The sequence below is a fragment of the Equus quagga genome, chromosome 11 (assembly GCF_021613505.1).
Source record: "Equus quagga isolate Etosha38 chromosome 11, UCLA_HA_Equagga_1.0, whole genome shotgun sequence".
Classification (NCBI taxonomy): Eukaryota; Metazoa; Chordata; class Mammalia; order Perissodactyla; family Equidae; genus Equus; species Equus quagga.
Genome location: NC_060277.1, coordinates 24969457 through 24985186, shown reverse-complemented (window position 1 = coordinate 24985186; position 15730 = coordinate 24969457).

The window sequence follows — 15730 nt, the reverse complement described above, 5'->3', positions numbered from 1 at the left end:
GCGAGGCGCGAGCCCTCGGGCTTCAGTGAAAGGCCAATGTGCCCTGCCCCCAGCATCAGCAGCTGAGAGCCTGCCCTCCCCGCGTCCGCTGGGGTCCACTTACCTAGAGCCAAACAGCAACCAACCTCTAGGCTGACCCTGCCACCACCAGGAGGAATCAAGTTCGCTTTACATTCTATAAACCACTGAAACTTCCCTTCTTTCTTTCCAATAATGCCCAATGATGAGCTGCGGAATGCAAGAACAAGTACGGGACCATGGGCTATATTCAATGTGAAATTATTTTTGGTAAGCTATGTAGACACTGTACATACCACTCTTCTACCCAGACAATCAGCCTTGGTGGCAGATCTCTGAATTGTCTTTTTTCTTCCCAAGTATACTTGAAGGCTTTAAAATTTCTAATGTTCCCTCCTAAGCGCCCTGGGTTTGAAAGAAAGAATTTCTCTTTCTGAAATCTGATGAGGAACTTGAGAAAATATGGGTTATAAAGGAGCACAAATTACTGACATTGTTGGACCCGGAAAGCAAATCTCTTAAGTTCTGTGTCAACACTGTGTGCTTACATGGCTCCATTAACTTCTTTTAAAAATCAACTCCTAAATTAGATCTTTTTTAGCATGTTTGCCCTTGTGTTTCAAAAGCTTACATGCTCAGGTTAAAAAAAAAAGTTGGAACATTCTGACAGAAGGAAACTGGAGTTAAGTCAATAAATACTGACAGACACAGAACCAGGACTCATACACGAAAATAAGTTTCAGTCTTAGGAGTGAGATTACAATGTTTCAGAGAAAACTAAGTTACTCTTTTAGCTCTTCAACTGTCAGATTTTAAAAGTAGCAGGTTAAAAATGGTTACTTTTTGTCTTCTCCCGAAAAGATAAATGTTGTATGTTCTCATATACTGCTTTTATAAATTGCTACAGTACCAAAAATATTTTTTACTGGTCAAGAAAAGCGATTTTGGGTTAATGTTAACATAGCAGGAAAGGCTACAGAGGCTTCCATGCTCTCTTTGTAACTGCAGGCCCTCCAGGACCAGTTCAACTGACCCCATCTTATCAACAGAGTGATTAAGAGTTGTCTTTCAGGAACTGGGACTCCTTGTCGAGTTCAGGCCGGTTGAGACCACCAACCCATCAACTGAGCCTGTGCAAAAGCTCAATAATTAACCCTTTGGACATCAAAGAGCTAAAAACTCCACCCTTAGATTATGGTAACACCACCACTTTGTGAACATGCATCCTACTGAAGAGGCATGAAGCTTGACTATGCTTGCACAGACAATTACCTCACTTGTCTGTACACGTCAGACTGCCCTGCCCCTCATCCCATAAAATTGTGCCCCAAGCCCTGGATCCAGAAGACAGATCTGAGGGCACATGCCTCTGTCTCCTTGCAGATCAATCTTGCAAAATAAAGCTACATTTCTTTTTCCAAAAGCTAATGCCATAATAATTGGCTTTTTAAAATGTGCATCAGACAAGAGAACTCCAATTTTGTGCAGTAACATCTTTCTTTTGAGCACAGCCAAAAAAAACAAAACAGTATAATCAAATGCCCACCCAGTCACAAACAAACAAGAAAAATAAACCAGTAAGTGATCCAAGTTGGAGCAATGTGATGTACCCTCCAAGATAAGTTGCAGATGAATAACTTGGAAACATAAATGGACTTGATATATGGGGTTGTGAACTATAAAGCTAGTTAGATAATGAAGGAAGTATGTGAAAAATGATGACTCTGGTTCTAGAACAGTTGAGCTGTGAGAAAGGAATAAAATAGTGGGGTTAGTTGTCTAGTAGGGCGTAACCTTGTTTGTGACATTAAAATTATGTCATTTGCAAAATGGAGAATGCTTACCTTTCTATCTTTTAATGAGAGGTGAAGGAAAACCATGCATTTAATTAACCCAAAAATGGTTTAAAATAATTACATGTAAATTAAAACTGCAAACTGTATACATATGGCAGTGTTTGATACTTAGTGCTTGATAAATATTAAAGAAGCATATACTGATATTGTATAGGAAGCTCCAAATAGGATTTTTTTTGAAAACAAAATGTTTCAGTTTGATTATTTATTTTGATGCTGCTTTACATAAAAAGAAAGATAATTTTAACTTATATTCTAATTCAGTGGTGGACTGAGGACCTTCAAGCCATATAAATATCACCATTCCTGTATGGTCTCTATAAACACTGACAAGTTCTTCAGAGAGTACTAATTTCTGCTCTTTCAAAACAGGAGTAATATTAATTAGTGACTCTATTCTCCAACATAAAAAGGTTGTCTCCAAATAAATCTACAGTAACCAAGAATTCCAACAAATGTATTAACCTGCAAATATCATTGTGTAGATTTCACTTCTGGAAATGTTTTGTTCCAAATCATTCCATAAAAAATTTGTATTTTCCAAAGATTTCACTTCATGAGTAGGCCAGATGTGCTTAAGGTGCTTCTCTTAATGAACCCCCAGTGCTAGGCATATGATAGGAACACAATAAACATCAGCTAAAAACACGAACATCCTGAGCACAGAACAGTAATTGGAAAGGACTATGCTTTTCATATTTATCACAGGTTATCACTATAGGCCAGCAGCTATTTTACAAAGTCTGCTATTTAAACACTTCAACATTTTATTTCTTCTAGGAAGAATCCTGACTTCTAATCCAAGAAGTAAGAGTAATTCTGAAATATTTCCTTTCACCTGAAAATGTTTTGGTAAACTTACTCAGCTGTATCAAAGTGAGGTTTCTGCATCTGTCATTAGCAGTAATGGTCTCAACTTTAATTTGCTCAAGAACAAGCTGATACACATATGTAAAAGCAGAATATGTCAAATGACTTGGTCTGAGTGGAGAATTATGAAGCATTAGAGAGTCCAGACTTGGAGTGGTGGTTCAAGACAGGCTTCCTGAAAGAAGAGACTCTGAGCTCAGCCTTAGAGGATTAGTAGAGAGGCCTTAGCAAGAAAATTGGGGGGGAGAGTTTGGAAGAGTAGAGACAGAATTCTAAGCAAAGAAACCAGCATGTGCAAAGGCCAAGAGGCAGGGGAGAGAGTGAGAGTGGTCCATTAGGGAAGCTGAATAAAGGAAGTTCATTGAGTCTGGAGCAGAGGTCATGGAAAGTAACAGATGGAGTTTAGGTAAAAGATAAACAGTAAGGAGGGACCTTGTTCAAGCTTCATTAAGGAATATAAATTTCATTCTTAAGAGTACTGTGGAGTTATTCAAAGTTTGAAACAGTAGAATGACATCAGATTTGCATTTCAGCTAAGGTTTAGAAAAATATATTGAAAGGGGCAGAACTAGAGGCAGGGAGATGAGTTAAGAAGGCTGTTGAGGCAATCCTGGCAAGGCAAGAGGGCAGTCTGAAGATTAATGGGAATGAAGCCAAGTGTAGGAATAAAGGTGGATTTTGTCTCTCCAACATAAGTTTCTTGAGAAAGGAAATCATGCCTCATACTCTTGTTTTTGAAATTTAAGAGGTAAATTTCAAATTATCAGCTCTCCTGACCAAGCAGCTTCCCTGAGCACATTAGACTTTAAAAAATATAATCAATTCATGAAAAAGAATGGATGTATTTTAGTAGAAAGAACATTAATCAGGCTAAAAGGCAAAATCACATTTTGACAGACCACATATTAAACATTGAATTTTATTAACAAAGGAATTATAGTAAAGTACTATAGATTTGTAGATCTATTCATTAAAATTAGAATTATATTTGGTTAGAAAACACACATAGCAATGGTGTCAGCCATTAAACCAAAGAACTCTTTTAAGAGTGGGAGTGGGATTTGTTAGATTTATGTGGTTTAAGCTTTCTTGAAAAATGCTCTATTGTCATTTAAAACATTTTATTAGAATGAAGGCTGGTTTATAAGATTACTTCTGCTTACTAATTTTGTCAAGATTTTTCTCCTCTAGCTAATACCTTCCTGTTTTTATATATATAGCCTGTCTGCTAAGCACTTTTTTCCTTTCAACATCATGTTTTGGGTACACTGAGATCCTTTTAGCACTAGACTTTAATTTTATATTGTTCTCTTATTTGTCTTCTACTTTTTTCACTTCTTCAATTTAATTTTTAGAATTATAGTACTTATAAGGGAAGAAGAATGTTGACAAATCTTTGCTCTCTTTCTCTCCTTTAGGGCTTCTTCTTTTGGAAATGTAGTTTTAAATCTCTACATAGGGTTTTAGAAACATAGGCCATCCCCCATATTTGTAAATAAGCAGTATTAGAAACAGTGTCAGTGGTTTTAAATTAGAAAATCACTTTCTCTCAAATAATAAATGTGTTAAATTGTGGTCAGGTTTTCCAAGTTAACAGCAACTTATCAACTCCTCCATATCAGACACTAAGCACTTTACACGTATAAGGTAGATATAATTATTTCTATTTTACAAATTTATAAAACAGAAACTCATAAAGTACAGGTAACTTGTCCAAGGTTATAAAAGTAGTAAGATGCAGCTGGGATTAGAACCCAGGTCTGAATTCAAAACAGCAGAAGCTGGGCTGCTTCTTTTAATGAATATTTTTAAAAATTTGATAACTGTATTAGCCTAAGTTCTTGATTCAGAGGGCAAGAAAAGAAGGCAGTAAGAAAGAAAAATTTGTCTCCTTTGCATACACTCATGGTGAGACCTGGTTAAAAAAAAAAAAAAGGAAATCATGGAATGAGTGATCCAGGTCTTTGAGAGCTTCTCTCCTGTATTTCCCTATCTCAGTGTCTCTTCCTAGGCTTTTGGTGACCTCATGCTACCCCAAACTCCTTCACTACGTAACTCACCTGAGTCCACCCAACCCCCTAAATGCTCCCTACACTACCCCTGTTCCTCTTAGAATAACTGGTAGGTGTAAGGAAGAAAGCATGCTTCTTAAACTAACTCACACTATTTATTATATGAGGGACTGACATTTCATACTAATTTATTTGTTTAGTCTGACTCAATAGAATGTAAGCTCCACAAAATCAGAATGTCTTTTTTGTTCACTGCTGTATTCCCAATGTTTCAGTGTCCAGCACACAGTAGATCCTCAATAAGTATGTAATGAATGAATGAACTTTGCAGAGATGTTTCCATTTTAATAGAAGCTTAACTCAACTGAAAGCTTAATAATGAATTTAAAGTTCAGTATCCAGTTCATAAAAGATTTGGGCCATCTAGACAACACTTTTGGAGGGTTTGGGGTCACTATTTAGACAGGTAGGTTCTGCTTGTGAATCAGCTTGTCCCTGGGTTCAGCTCTGTTAAGCAACTTCTATTTTTCATAGTCTCTCCCCACCTTCTCCTTGAGAACCCACAGATACTCCCAAGCTTCTTTGATTTTTCTGTGCCTGCTTTCCTGCACTACACCAAGATAGCAGCTGTATAGGTTCAGGCATATATGTATACATATGGCTCACTTGTTAAGTCAGGCAGGAAGGCAGACACTACCTGTATACATACCATTGTTTGACAGGATTCATGGAACGTTTTATAACCAAGTTTGTCTTTAAACATCCTCAGACCTATCTAAGCTGAAATGACAGGAAAGAAAGTATCTGTTGAGATATCATAACTAAATGGGAGAATTCATTCAGAAACATTAAAACTTTTAGAGGCTAATTATTCAGCATCATTGTTGAGTTGACTATAAGAAATGGGTTTAATTTGGAGTAGGATGAGCTTCAGGAAAAAGGTGAGTGTAGTGGGAAACTGAATGAGGACTTTATCCCATATGTTCTTAGGAGCTAATGAAGGTTCTGAAGAAGGAGAAAAATGAAGCGATACAAACTCAAAAAATGGTAACCAAAGATATTAAATATATGACATATTCAAGTAGAAAATATTTCTCAGATTATGCATATATAGGGTGTTATATAATTTTTACAATAGTTTTTTGAGGGGCTGGATTTCATCTGTTCCTAAAAATAAATATGAAAATATTTTTAAAATTCTCAAACTGCTTCTGGTTGTGGGCACAAGAACTGGTTTTAATATGTAACTTATAATTTTAAATCCAAGGATATATTAATCTGGAATAATATAAAAAAATAATCTTTTCAAAATAGAGTAAAATCAAACCTAATGTCTTCAACTTATCCAAAGACTTGATGGAACCGAACTCTCAAGTATCTATTTCCTTTATAAAATTGAATCTACACATGGTTAAAATGTTTAGGCTAAATGCATAAATGAGTCATTTAGCTTAATAATGCCAGAATTTTGAATGTTTTATTCATACTAAAGATAATTTTGACTCAAAGAAACAAAATCCTAATGACAGTATTCTAAAATCCTTCAATCAAGTTATTTTTTGTTTATAAGAGCTCTCCTGCCCTCACTATCCATGCCTCCCCATAATTATTACTACCAAGTAGTAAAGGGAGCTCTACCATATGTGCTGTTCTTACACAGCTCAAAGAACCCCGCTCAGTTCCTTTGTGATGAGCTTTAGTTGTAGGTCCTCTAAGCCTTTAAATCACCTTCTTTCTTTGCCTCCCTACATCTAGAGACTACTTGCATGTTATTATCTATCTTAGAAACAAAGTGCATTTAACTGAACTTTCCTATCTATTCTTCTGCCCTCCAGAATCCTCAATGCACCTCTACTGGCCACTTTCCCCTTTGCCCAAAGGGTGTGGGTACGTTGAGGGCACTGTAGTTCAACAAATAAAGATGTTTGCTTTTGCTTATCACTACTATCTTTCTGTGTAGCTAAAAATACTAAAAAAAAAAAAAAAGATAATGCCACTTTAAAAATTATGTTTTTTACATGAGCTTAAGTTTAAACAGAATTCTAGATCATTTTATTTGTATTAATAGAAAATCTGATTTTCCTAATTTTTGGCAAATAATTGAGAAATACTAAAATAAGATTTTATTCAGATGTTACAAATTGGAGAAGGTAGTATTCTTTCTTAATTTGTTATAACTCTAATTTAAAAAATATATTTTAGTATAGGTTTATGTATGAATGCCAATGCTATTATTTTACCAATTAACAGAAATCTTAATATTATGTAACCACTTAGTATTCAATCATTCATTATTTATAAATACTTATTGCATGCCTTTTCATTTAATTTCTCAAATTCTATGAACAAGGGGAATGCCTTAGTTTGAGATTGGATGTCTATTTTTTAGACTTAACCTCTCACCTAAGTCATACAGATAAGTTGGCAGATAGCCTGGGACTCTGTTAGGGAGCATTAAATAGGTTATTGCTCAATTTTGCAAAAAGTCTAACCAAAACAAAACAAAAACCCAGTCTGGAAATCTTTTAACAACCTGTCTAGTTTTAGCCCCCACAATTTAAAATGAAGGGCAATTGAACTTTATGATCTCTCAAACTTTATTTCAGCTCAAAAGTTCTACTCTGTTAATACAATTTCTGATTTTATCAAGTTATATGCTTTAAGCTAACTAGAACCTGGCCTCCTCCTACACCAGGATTCTTTGTATATTATCAATGGTTTTCAAGTTTTATTTCTCAGCATCTGTTCCTTACAAGTACTTTAGAGATATTGTGAAATATTAAATTTGGGCTTTCTTTTTCAACGTAACCTACAAAGCTATAAATGCATTGGAAACCACCAAAATAACAATTTGTTGCCACTAATAATTCAGTTACTGGACTAAATAAAGCCTCTTCCACCATCTCTGTGAGCACGTTTGAACATTCTTGTGACTGTGTCAGTGATTAGGAAGGGTAGAGTTGGTATGCTCCAGCCTTTTAAAACATTCATGCCTGTCTGCATCCATAGTAGTGAGGGGACTGCTACAGCACATGGGCACTTTGCTGTGTGAATCCAGAATTCCTTGATACTACGCATACAAGAAAATACAGAATGAATACTGCAAATATCATCCATAACCCCTTAATTTCAAATTTGTTTAAAACATAAAATAACCTCATTGTTCTCACTAATTGACTTGATAATTTAACTTCATATACTTGAACTTAAAGAAAGCATTTATCAATAAAATGCCAGTTTTAGATATTGTATATATTAGAATCATGATAATATTGTTTGATTAAAGACTATGCTGCCAAAAAAATTAGTAACACACTTGAATATCACTGTTTTTTATATATGCCACATCTCTTGATCTGCCCACTAGAATTCATGGTAGGTTTGGAGGATCCATGCTAATCTATAGCTCCCTACATTATTCACCCAGGGCTTGGGTCAGGCTTTAAGGTTCAGAGAATGCGCCAAGGATTTCTCCTGGTTCCGGCAGAGTTCTAGGGGAATCTAGTTCAGTTTCATTCCCATCAATGCCAGCTTGAGTCTTAAAGAAAAAGGCTCGTAAAATCACAACAGTTCATGAAGGTCTATTGTACTACAAACCCAACTCGCCTTCTGGTAGAATTTTCATTTAGCCTGTCTTACATCTGGTCTATAACTGAAAGGATTATTAATCCTTCCAGCCCTTCTCCAGAAAACATGAATAAAGTCAATCTTATCCTTCAGTGACACATGCCAGTACGATCAATAATAGCTTTTACCCTAACTCACAAAAAGTTGACCCAATACATTTTTCAGTGAAGTACTTTAGAATTGTTTTTATTAACAATAAGCAATTATTAATATCCAAATAATCTTTTGTGTTTGTAACTGGCAAGTTTTAAAATCACGTATTTGCCCTCTATAATTAGAACTTTCTTTATATCAGAAAATTCAACTTTCAACTATTCAAGCAGATTTTTACAGTTAAACTAAAGTACTTTAATTTGTGCTTAGAAATATACAATTAAAACATTAAAATATTGCATATTAGATTTACAAATTGGTAAATTTAAAAAATACCTAAACTTCAAAAGATATCTGAAAAACATATGTGGATCAGAAGAAAGAGCAGAGCAGAGTCAAAAGCAGCAGGATGCAGTTCAAATAGGTCACATTCAACTTTTAACTTTCCCTAAGCACAAAAAAACAAGCCTAGCAACAGCTTCCAGCCAATCACAAAGCAGACAAACAGGTAAGGACTCAACTGCTCCAGATACCAATGAGGTCCAACCTTCAAGGTGGTTTTTTTTTTTTTTTTTTTTTTGTAATTATATAGTGTCAGAGCAGAGCACAAGTTATAAAACAGGATATACTGTCCTGGGTTAAAAGTAACATAAAGATAAAATCTCTTCACCAACCCTCAACAAAATACATCAGATTTTAATAACAGAGTGATAAATTTGTTTTCATCCTTATGATACCAGATACTGTAGACATTAAAGTTACCTTTAAAATATTAGTGCATTTGTAATAAAATACAGAATTTTGTGGGAAATTTTCTTTCTTGTTTGTGGATAGAGGATAAGGGTGGAAATGTCTATAAGAAAAAATTCTTCTCTTTAAATTCCCTAATGCTCAAATTTCCAAAATTCATGGTAGGGGGCGGGAGGAGGGAATGGGACTCAACAATAAAACGCTACAGTCCAAATCCAAAAATAGAAAATATGAGTAAAAACAACCACATACAAATACAATCTTAAAAAAAAAAAAGCAAAGTGAAGAAATTGCACAGTGTCATTCTATTCAATTTTTCTTCTTTATTTCTATCACTCAATGCACATCCATCAAGAGAAGAAAGTTTTCTGAGGCTTTAGAAGGGATTTTCAAAGAGTTACAGATTTCATCACTATCATGTTTAGTGCAAACCTCAGTAGTATTTGCTTAAACTGACAGAGTGTTACTTGCAATAGAGATGCAAAAACATTGTGAAACAATAGTTGATAGTTTTCCTAATTTTGCTTTTGTCTTGCCAAATTTATAAAGTATTCTAAAGCAGTTTCCAATATCTTCTGTGAAAATCTTTAAGAACCACCTTTTGTTTTTTCTTCAAATAAATACTGCTTAAATCATTGCTGGTTTTAGTTCCCTAAAAAATAATTATTTTAAGTAGATCAGCTTGACTTGTCATACCATCAATTATCTCCTGAACTCACCAAGAGGTTTGCTACTAACACTGCAGGATGCTGTCGAACATGTATATATGTATACTTCCCCTAAATATTTTATTTTATTCTACACACCCCAAGGAACGTGGGGGGAAATCAAATAATGTTTAGAGATTAGCTCCAGGTTTTATTTATCAGTGATATCCTTACTTGATCCTTTTCTTCGGTCCTCAATTGTCACAGATAACTAAGCTATGTTGAATCAAGAAAAAAGGTAGTTTCAATACATCATTTGGGAAAGAGACACTCTACATCAAGCTCATGTTTTCCTGGGGCTCTTAAACCTTAGTAATTTAAATCAGTATCCATCCAAATCTTACTGTAAGTTTCAGCAATTACTTAACACATACATTTATACACCATCGATTGGCTGTGTATGTTTCTGTTAAATTCATGAACCTCTATATGTATGGACATATTGGTCCTATTGAGTCAACGTTCATTCAACCAATATTAATTAAGCATCTGCTTTGAGCCACGTATTTTTTTCTTCCCAGTCTGTCTTCTTTGAGAACAATATCCATATCTTCTTCCTTCCTCCTCCCTGGCTATTTGTATCAGAAAATAACAACCCAAAATAGGTTCCAAAATATCTCCAGCTGAAGAAATGAAAAAATGGTAATGGAATTGCACAATGGTGCATACTGGTGACATGAGAGAAGGCATCTTTGAACTGGGTTTGAAGATTACCCTGAAAAGTGTACATTAACTGTTCATTATCAAGTGAACAGTTTCTAAAATTCTTAAGAGTTTCCTGCCTACCCTGACATAGAGATTTAGCGTATGAAGATGATTATTTCAGGATACTTTTCTACCCTCTCTGCTTAAGAAAATTATTTGCTATAGAACATTCACAATAATGCAACAGTAAATGGGGAACTAAAGTAGCAAAAATGGTCCTGATTTCTACAAGGAATTTCTAAGAGCTACTATTTCTAAGGATTATTGAGCTCCATGTCCTAGAAAGACTTTTTCCCTAGCTGCTGATGACCGAGATGCTATTAGGAACAATGGAAACCATGTTTTAAAACACAGTGATTGTACCAAAAAGGTGATCTCCAGACTAAATGCACGTGATTCATGGCAATTTTACTATTCAGAACAATTCTTATGAGTAGCAAGGATGATTTTGCTTTATTAAATCTTTTTCTTGAGTGTGATTTATTGCCTAAGATGCTGTGAATACTGAATTTAAAAGGTTGCCACCTTTTTACCACCTCCCCACCATCCACTCCTTTCCCCCAATAACAAGCAGATTTGTCTACTCTCTCTGTTTTTCTTAGTGAGGAAGGCAATGTTTATTATTTTCCCATATAAATTTTTATTCAATTAAAGTCTATTTTGCTGAGCTTCTTCAACCTCTCAGTAAAGTTTTTAGAGACAGTCAAAGACTGACAGATAACACGCAAACTGTTAGATATTAAGGTAACCAACCCTTAGAATGTTGGATCCCTCTCCCTGCTAGTACCTGTGGCAGGTAAACATTTATAAAATAGTCTTTTAACTTGGTCACAGCTTTTCCTGATACTTGGGACTTAGAATGCATCTGCTTCCTCTGACTTTCCATTCTTTGGTCTTGTATTAGCATGAGCAAGATCCTTAGCTCTGGAACCCTCAGAATCTGAGCTTTAGGACCTGACAAGAAGTCATTGCTAGGACCCCCTGATCCAGGAGTCTGGTCTAAGGGGAGGTATGAAAATCAAGAACAAGAAGAACAGGTTCTGGAGAAGCAAGGATATCAGAGAATCTACTTAGGACTCTGAATGCCCACAAAGGCACGAACAATGCTCTAGTCTAGAGCATTTATGTAAAGATTTGGACTGTTCTAGTGACACATTCTTAGGCACGCAGAGTACACTGGGGGAAAAAGACAGTGGGAGATTTCTTCAACGTGTCAACAGATTCAGCACCTGAACTTCTTCATGTCTCAAATATTCCTTTCTCAGCTGCCTAAAATTATTTCACCCCTAAATTTGAAGATAGGGTAGGAATAGGTGAAACAGAGGAAGAATAAAAATAACCAGGACCTGGATTAGAGAGAAATATTTCACAAAGGAAAAATATGTCTGAAATTCTCAAGAGCCTAAGGTCTTAGAAGGAATCATAAAATCTTACATTATACAATGAATATGACTACATGGGAACTTTGAAACACAATGTGAAATGTGCATAGAAATTTACAGTCTACAAATTCCACATAGATTAAGGACTTGTACAATTTCTCACAACAACCTTGTGAGCTGGATCTCATTATTCCTGTATTACCCAGGAAGACACTTGTCATACAATTGATAGGTGGCAGAGCTATGAGTCAAATGCAGGTCTATCTGACTTCAGGTCCAGTGCTCTTTCTTTTCCACTACTCAACAGTTTAAAATGCAGCTTTGGAGTCAGCCCTCAGGAATCTTACAATCCTGTTGGTCATAAAAGACTCAGAAACAGCACTAGGCAAAGTGTAATTCTGTCTTAAATTACACGTTGCAAACTGCAAATATCCAGGAGTAGAGAGTCAGTAAAGATTTGAAGGAAGGGATGGCAGAGAAGAGAATAAGCTGGATGAACTCAAGAGAATCTAAGGAGGTTGTCTGGGCTCTGGCAGGGGATGTGAGGTAGTAAGCAGTGGGAAATAGGTTAGAATCAGTTTTAGGGAGCCTATAAAGTCAGTGAAAGAGGAGACTGGACAAAGCAGGAGGCAATAATGGAGCCCTCAGGATTTCTGAGCAGTGGCATAAAGTGGTGAAAACAGTGACTTTCACCAGTGGGTAAGACGAGTGCAGGCAAAGGAAATCTGAGTACATCTAAGGAAGAGGTAGTGAGACTTAGCACTCCCCTTCCTCTTCAGCCTCACGACTTTACTGGACTTCACAGTCCACCCAGAGGGATCATTCCTCGACTTGTGCATATGCTCTTCCCTCTGACTACAATTCTGTTGCCTCTAATCTTGGCCCACTTCTTACCTTCAGTCTGAGGTTAGAAGTCATTGCCTTGGAGAAGCCTTCCCTGATGCCTCCCTGCCTGGGGTAGATATCTCCCATGTATACGGCCCCTGTTACAGCCCTGACCCCTCTGCACTGTAATTCCTTGTGTCTTAGCCAGTCTCTCTCATTAAACAAAAAGCTCCAAGGGTAAGAAATGGCCCATATTTCCAGCATTAAATCCCTTGGCACATAACAGGTGGATCAGAGGAAGATTCAGAGATTTAGGAGTTACTTTACTAAGATCATATGAACAGGCAGGAAGACAGATACATATACAGGCATGCTAAAATAAGGAAGAATGTAATTTGGAAGATGGCCTCAATCTCACTGAAAGAGATATTTCGACCCTTCTTTTCTTCTGTCTACCCAAGCCCCTTAATGAAGGGGAAGGTTGGATCAGGGTCACAGCAAAGGTAGGAAGAAAATACACTTTTATAACCACTGCTTGAAGATAATAGGCTGTAATTTTTTTAAAACCACATTTTGGCCTTAAACCAAGCAAAGAATCTAATAACTTTCACTTAACAACTATCTGCAGAGAGCACAGTGCTTTGCAAGAACCCACACAAAGTATTTCAGAGTACACAAAGATGAAAGAAACACACTTCCAGTTCTAAGGAGCCTTATGATCCAATAAGGAACCACATACGGTGGAATTATGTCAAAGGTACAAGCAGTACTATGGATTCAGAGGAGGGGAAAAAGTCAAGGAATCATAAATAATGTTTCAAGCAGGGAAATGAGGTGATTGAGCTTTGAGTTTAGAGTAGTAGGAGATAGCACCAGGATGGTCTGAGTTGTGGGGAGAAGCTAAAGGCAGGCAGACTTTAAGACAGCATGATGGTCTAGTTAAGAGGTAACAGGTATATACCAGAGTGATGATGGTAGAAATGGAATGCAGGGGACATACTCAGTAAATTTAAGAAGGTAGACTCTTAAAAATTGGTTATGAATTAGAAGAAATTTTATTTCCCAAGAAGCCTTTTGCTTCTTTCCTTTTTATACCTAAACAAGGCAAAGGCAAAGGTGGTGTAAAAGATGGTTTTGATGGAGATGCTTATGGATAGGATGCTGAGGTTACTTTTATTTGTAACTGTTCACTTGCAGACAGATGCCTTCAGCTGTTTTTATTCCATAATGTCCCTCTGTAATTATCTTTAGAGCTTAGAGCAGCACGATTAAGTGAAAAGAATTTGAACTTAAAATAAGAAGATCTAGATTCCAACCCCAGCACATGATTTTATCTCCTTATGCCTTATATTTTTCATTTGTAAAATCAGAGTTACTTACTTCATGGGGTTGCTGTGAAAACATAATGAGGTCATATGAAAACCATTAACAACAAGTAAGTTACAGTCATGCGTTGCTTAACGACTGGGATACGTTTTGAGAAATGCATTGTTAGGCGATTTTGTCATTGTGTGAACATCATAGAGTGTACTTACTCAAACCTAGAATGGCATAGCCTACTACACATCTAGGCTATATGGTATTATTTTTATGGGACCACTGTTGTATATGCGGTCTGTCATTGACTGAAACGTTGTTATGCAGCGCATGAGTGTACTATATTAACAGGGCTGATATTTTGGCACCTTCATGTTATCAGGTTACCATTTGGACAGGAGAAATATTCATAATAAATAAGAACAAGCATTCATTTAGCACTGTTTCTCATAACTGATTCCAGCTGTGTTTCTATGTATTTACAAGATGATAATCAGATAGACTATATTATTAAACATTTATAAAGAAGCAGCAGTAAAGTATAGTGGCTAAAAGCATTGGCATTAGAGTCCAACAACCCTGGGTTTTAAGAATAAATTAAATCTCTCTTAGCCTTGGTGTCCTTACCTGTACAATGGGAATAACACAGTGACCTTAGAGGACCACACACTGAGTGGCCAGTAAATTGTAAGAGGTCAGTAAATATTAGTTGAGGGAGCTATATAGTAAGAGCCACAATACATTGAAATAGCAGCCCTGTCTTGGAATATAAGTTACACAAGTCTTTAGCACAGCATTTGTCAAATACTGCAATTTTACTCCTCTGTTTGGTGTTTTGGGCTTGACCACTGTGTATTTAAGATAAAAATTGTTAGCCATTGATGTACTTTTAAAAATTTAGTATTTGCAATGCTGTAATTCTTCTAAGTACAATATTTACTAAGTATCTGCAAACAATTTAATGTTAAGCACGACCTAGCCTCGATGATTTTACATATTATAATAGATTCTATATTTTTAAAACAATACAATACTGAATATTCTCTCTAATTTAACAATTCTTTGCCTTTTATTATTGATGTTTTTCCAAGAAAAATCCATTGGTTAATCTGGTAGAGATGGCTATTTGTTCCTAGCATCTGTTTTCTGTTTCTTCCATGGTTAATAAAACCCCAAATCTTTAGCTAGGCACATTGCTACTGATAATAAAGATATATTATCCAGCTTTCTTTGCAGCTGGGTGTGACCATGTTAGTAAGCTTTGGCCAGTGAGATTATAAAAGGAAATGAAGTGTGTATAGTAAATGTCACTAATAAGAGGAAGTATATGCTCATTCTCTCAGTAAATTCTTCTTCTGTCTGGAATGTGGACGTGATTCTAGAGCTGGAGCAGCCATCTTGGACATCAATCCTAGAAATGGAAGTGACATCTTGAAGCTACTGGAAAAATATCAAAGGGATTTGGGTACCTATTGATTATATGGAGCTTCTAAATCAGTCCTGGACTGTGTTCATTTATATGAGAGAGAAACAAACTTTTCCAGTACAGTATAAGAACTCTAATATTG